Source organism: Coturnix japonica, chromosome 19 (genome assembly GCF_054131305.1).
Source record: "Coturnix japonica strain WE chromosome 19, WE-NBRP24, whole genome shotgun sequence".
Taxonomy (NCBI): domain Eukaryota; kingdom Metazoa; phylum Chordata; class Aves; order Galliformes; family Phasianidae; genus Coturnix; species Coturnix japonica.
Window position 1 is genome coordinate 14,201,720 of NC_140681.1, and position 6,556 is coordinate 14,208,275.

The following is a 6,556-nucleotide window of genomic DNA, read 5'->3' on the forward strand; positions in this document are numbered from 1 at the left end:
TTCAAGGCAGATATCCAGGGCCAGCTGAGAAAAGCATCACCCTGTGCCTGACACTATGGTCTGACTTGCAGGAAGAAAAGCACTGGCTGCCCGCTGCCACCTCAGCTCGGCTTTGCCATCTAACATAGCTCTGTCCCTTCTGTGTCTGTCCATGTGCTCCCTCAGCTCCTGGCTGTGCACAGAGCACGAGTGCAGAGCTCCGTGCACCCAGGGCTGTGGATTTATGGCCATGTGTCTTTGCCCTCTGCCAGGTTTATCTTCCCACAGTGATGTTCTCCCTCCCTGTTCCTCACAACACCCCTGAAAAATAATAAATGGCAGCAGTCTCTGTAAACAGAGCCTATCTCCATGGCTGCCTGAGATGTGGACAGGCTCAAGTGAATGAGCAGAGCACAGACTTTAATTGCCATCCTGTCAACGTGTGGCACTGAGCATTAGCAGGGGAGCACCAGGGCACAGGAGATGGATAAGGGCTGGGCTGGGGTCAGCACTACAGGAGCCACGTCTCTGCTTGACCCCCACCAAGACAAGCGCTTCCTCCTGGCAGCAGAGCATGGGTTCCTTCCAACCTGAGAAGGGACGATCTGACCTACTTTGCCCACCTGCACTGACCAGCCCTGTGCCTGGGTCTGGAGGGCTCTGAGCCCAGTGGGGCTGAGCTGTGAGCTGCAGCCTGGTGGCCCCTCACAACCCAATGGTGCACAGTCCCGGTCCAGTGCGGGCCTGCAGGAGAGTTCTGGGGCATTCTGCATCAAGCAGGGAGAAAGAGAAGCAAAACAGGAGTCCCCCCTTCCCTCCCCTGTGCGCAGAGTACTGTATCATTTGTGCATTACAAAATGATCCTGCAAATCCCAGGTAATCCCTGGGACGAAGGCCCTGCAAGGACCAGATGCACCACTCTGAGATGTGGGGAGGTCAGTGCAGCTGGAAACACCCAGTCTGCAGAGCTCTGCTTAGGGCTGTCACAGCGCAGGGATGGCTTTGGGGTGGAAACAAAGGGATGAGGGTCCCCCACCTCAGTGATGTGGTGTGGGTCAGGGGCAGCCCCATCAGCATGACCTGGGCTGTGCCCTCCCCTTGTGTGTAGAGCCCAGTGTGTGGGTAAGAGGAAGAGGAGAAAAAAACAAAGATCAGTGAGCCCCAGTCCTCAGATCACTGTTTACCCCTCAAGGAGCACAGAAGCATATTGTCCATTTAATAGAAGCCTGTAAATCACTGAAAAACATTTATAAAATAATTGAAGGTAATGGGAACCATTTGTTTAAATAACATCACATTCATGCCCCAGAGGTGCAATAAAAGTTAGATTAATTGATAGGATTTTATATCTCACTGTGAAAAATCAAGTTTCCCAGTTTGGGAAAGCTGCAAATTCATCAAGCACCCAGCTTCTATCAAAATAGTCTCTTCCATGCAAAGAGGCACATTTATGTGACCCTGAAGGGTTTGGGGATGAGAATTATTTACTTAAACTGTGAAGTGAACCAGCCCGTGTGAGATTCTGACCCAGATTGAATTTTTTTCTTCATCTCCTGTCTGCTGTTTCATTTTTTCCCATTACGATAAAAGGCAAATAAATATCTCTAAGCCAAAGGCTCATTCCTAATCCAGGGCTAAGGTTTCCTGCATCTGTCTGTGCCCATAAGAATGACCCCACAAAGCAGTGGGACCGAAAGCTGACAGCACTTTGTGGGGCTGTGCACGGAAACCTGCCAGGTGCCTCCCAGCCTCTGCTCCCTGCAATTGCTCTGTGTGGTTTAAAGGGCATAAAAGTGGAACCAAGTGTGGTTTCAGTAACAGGGAAGCTCACATGCTGATGACACCTCGCTGCTCTGCCAGGACCCGCACTCAGCCACAGCCATGGCGAATTTTTCCCCAAGCACACTCTGATTTTGATTCTCTCCCCTCTATTTATAGACTTGAGAAGTGGAGTGAGGCCAGCAGTATGTGGGCTCTATAAGGCATGATGGCGGAACTTGGGGCTGTCACCCCCCGGCTACCCCATCATGTAGGGCACCTGAGTGAGACCCATCAATGTTACAACATTTGTTCTATCGGATCACCTCCCTTGTGCTCCAGCCATGGGTGCTGACGCCTGGAGCAGCATGGCACAAAGCACACTGCCCCACAGAGCCCACACTGATCTGTCTGCAGAGCCTGGCTGAGCTGCAGCCAGAGCACGCCACGCAGCCTGGATTCACATGAGCTTTTGATAAAGGCACCCTGTCAAACAAGGACTGAATAAATCATGATGTGTTACCAAGAACGCATTACAGCTTTTAAAACAACCACCGTGGCATTCTACCCCACGGACTGATGAGTCTGGGGATGCCAGATCCCTGGCGCTCCGCAGCCTTGCTGGAGCCAGCTCACATCTGGAGTGCAGTAAACGTACCCAGAAGCAAGAAAGCAGCTCTGTAAGGGTCAGGAGTACAGAGAGCGGCTGCTGACTCCAGGCGCCACCCCAAAACCCACATGCATTTCCTTGTGTAAACACATGTGGCCAAAAGGCAGCCACGGTCACCTTTCTCCAACGTGAGCCCAATAAAACCACCAGCAAAGTGAGGAACAATGTCACTATTATTGTTTTAGAGGAATTCCTCCAAAGCAGAAAAGCATAGCCAGGCTGCCTACAAGAGTGTCTTTAAAAACAGGGCCGACAATTGACTCCAGAGCCGAGGGGAGGAAAAAATCCCCCTGGGATTGATCATTTGCAGTTGTTGAGGCTCACCAAGCCTGTCAACCTGCAGGGCCTGAGATGGGTACAGGGTCCCCATGGTGCTGGGAGTGGGGCTGAGGGTGTCAGGGGTCCCTCTGCTGTTGTTGCTTGAGGTGAGATCTTTGCATTCCTGGGCAAGAGAAATGTCAGTGCCTTAAAGGGGGGCAAACAGCCTGGAGTGGATTTGGAGCATCTGGATCATGCCCTGCAGCTGCTCCTTGGTGCAGCATTGCTCAGGGCATGGCAAAGCACATGCAGGCAGAAGCAGCAGAGCTGTAAGTGGGGCTGGGTCCTGCCCATGCACAGGTGTATGTCAGGGCATGCTGATGTCTGGGGACAGCAGCAGGGCAGCAGGTTGTTGGGGCTGATGGGGATGTTGTCCAGCTGCTGGGCTTGACACTGCACCCGTCCAAGCCGAGCTGGACAGCACTGCTGGCACAGGCAGGGCCTCTAACTGGAAACATATGGGAAAGGAGAAGCGACACTAATATGAGGCTTTGCTGATTGCAGCTTCCACGGGCAAGGCACAGAGGGTCTCCTGCAGCAAAGAAATAAAACCTAGCCCCATCCACCAAGCACGAGGCTTCCTGTACTGGGGGGCTGTGGCACAGTGACATCCCCTGAGCTGGGGACATGGCAGGGGCAGTGGGGCTGCCTTCTTCGAAGGGGCACCAAGGGTGCTTTGCTTGGGGTGCCAGGCACAAAGGAGCCTTCATGGAGTAAGGTTAGGCTGACATTACAGGTGGTGAGAGCTGGGTTTGTGCAACCATCATGAAGGGTCTTGTGGTGGCCAGGTGGGTTCACTGCCCCACCATCACCTTCATCGCTGCCAGTAGGTCTTGAGGCAGGAGCAGGGGTAATCATGAATACACAGCGGGGCTGAAGGCGTGGAGGTGGAGATGATAGGGAGATTCTCCATGCTTAGCACCTGATTGAGATGACCTTGCTCCTAGATAAGGGACTGTCCTCCTATGGGACAAGAAGGATGGACATTTGAATTTCAGTGATAAGCTCATCAAATAGTTAAGTATGTTATAGGCCGTATGACTGCTTCACAGAAAAAAATTCTCCAGTGAGTCAGGGTCCCAAAAATCCTCTTTTAAGGAGCTTATCTTATCAGATAGAGAATACAGCTCTTGGCAAGGAAACAAGGCTAGCTCAGCCTGAATAATGGCCCGAGCAAAAGCATTGCAAAATGGAAGGTGCATTTGGAGGAGTCTTGACATTGTAGACAAAGGGGTGAGGATTATTCATGTGAGCCACAACCCATAGATGTGGTGCTTCTCCAGGGCAAGCTCTGCAATGTCCTTCCTAAGAGAACTCTACATTTGCCTTCCCCCATTTCCCTGTGAGAGCAATTTGGGGGCTGCTCCCAGCCAAGTCTGCTAATTCCTTCCATCAGAGCTGGGGCCAGCAAGAGAGGGGATAGTGGAACTGGGAAGCCCTGTTCTCTGTGGGCCACTGAACAGCAGAACTGCAGCATTGGGCTTCCAAGGGGACCTCAGAAACAACAACGGTGACTGCCCATGGCCCATTTCTCTTTCACAACCTCAGAAGGCTCCTCTGTTCCTCTGGTCCCTTTGTCCACATGAGCTGGGTTGTATGGGAATGCAGAAATCACTCTGAATAATATGCAAATGGTGACCAGAATGTTTAAAACAGCCAAATTCCTGGGAAATGTCAGCATCTGGGGAATAGCACCTGAACCCATTCCCAAATGTAGGAATATTAACACTGAAATCTGTACATTCCCTGCTCCTTATTTCTCCCCATACTGATCAGGATAAAGAATTTCCCCCTACTTGGAAAATTCTTCTCAGGGCAGTTGCCGATGTTAAATTAAAACCTCCCTGGAGTCTTCTGAAAAGCTACTGCACATCAGTAAACATCTGAAAGTGCCCATGTGTGGTGGAATGCGTGGGATGCATTGTATGGTCCCCATGATCAGGTGCTTGATAAATTCCTCCGGGCTGACAGGACAAAGGGAAGCATCTAATCCACAAGAAGCCTTTGGTTTCTGCATTTGCATAGAGCCTGGGACACCCTCTCACTGGCAGTTTCTTGTGCTGGGCTCTTCTCAGGGGGAGGAAGTGGGGAGAGAAACAGTGATTCGATGCACTGAAATGGAGGGCCATGCCACATCCACAGCCGTGTTACTGTGCTGTCATCCCAGGGCAGGTGGCCAGGTCCCACTGGGTATGATGTGTCCCTGGTGCTGGTGTTGCTGGAGGGCTCCAGGGTAGGCATCAGTAGTGATGGGGGCTTCACAGGCAGCAGCCAAGGGATCAGTGTTGTGGTTCTCATCCCCTTCATTCTTTTGCATTTCACAACGTGTCTGCCCTTAGGAAGGAGTTTAGAAGAGGTCATGCAGGATCCTGCAGGCTTTGCAGGCTGGGTCTCTGTAAGGATGGAATAAATGTGAGGTTTTCATGTGGTTTTTTTTTGGTACTGAAACCAAAAGTCAGCACTCCTCTGTCACAGGGGAAGGAAGTGTCATAGGTGATCGATGGTGTTCTGCACTGCCAGAACCATGGTTCAAACGGTCGAGTAGAAAATGCTTGGGGCCCACTCTGCTGGCTGGGGCTGCCCCAGGGACATGGAGGGACAGCATCCCTGCTGCCAGGTGTCACACGGGTTCCCCTGTCTCATCCAGTGTCAGTCTGGGTGCCAGGTTACCCTGATGGGCATGGAAAACAGGCACAGGGGACATAGACAGCAGCTTCTGGGGACTCCAAAAGGGTCGGCAGGAACTGGGCTGCCCCCTGGTGCTGCCAGCATCTACCAGCATCACCAACGTCCAGCAGCACCACCAGCAGCATCCACCAGCAGCATCACAGCATCCACCACCACCAGCACCGCCAGCAACACCAGCACCAGCACTAGCATCCACCAGCATCCAGCAGCTGCCCTTTGTAATGCTATTTTTAAACCACCAAAGGAGAGCTCCCCTGCATTTGTGAGAAATATGTCTGCGTCCCCTCCTGGTTCCTGGGGCAGCCAAGAGTCCTGTTCAGTGTCAAACCAGCTGGAGTTAGCTTTAGATATTAAACTAAACAAACAAACAGAGAGGGGCTTGTTGTGTAAAAAAGTTCCTCCAAATTAGTTGTATCTGGATCATGATCCCTTTATGATTGAATGCTTAATAGCAGCCAGGTGCAGCCAATAAAGGATACTTGCCTGCACTCTGGAAGCAGCATGGGAACGTGCAGGGGACGGCATGAGCATCACTCAGTGTGTGGGCCGCTCGAGCCCTTCCTCTGCTCCCTTTCATCCGCAGCCCTCAGCCTTTGTTTCCTCCCCGCCTCACTCAGAGAGGGAAGTGCACACGTGGCTCTCAAGTTTTGCATGTGCATCAACTCAGTGCTGTTTGTGCATGCAGAAACATGCACATGTTATTACACGTGTCATGCAGGGTGCAAGTTGTACACACACAGTTCCATCTGTGCAGGTAAGTTTCATGGCCGTGTGGTCAGAGCCAGGACTTCTCCAGGCACTCATGGCGCCGTTCATGTGCTTCTCCGAGACATTTTTCTGTCCTGGCACTTCCAAACATTTCTGCCAGTGATTAAACCCATTTCCATCCCCCAGTATATACGTGTGGAGTTTCACTGCATTAATTTTAGAAGCACACTGTCTCCTGAGACGATAATAAAAAAAACAGTGTGGGGGAGAGAGACTGTCCAGAAAGAAGGCATCGCTCTCCTGGAGCACGCTTCATGTCTGCAGCAGCAACAGTGCTGAGCCCTCCAAAGATACTGATTTCACGTGACCGATGCCTTTATGCTTGAAAGCAGAGCATTTGCCAGATAATGTTCTGAGGGGAGAATTCGTTATGGG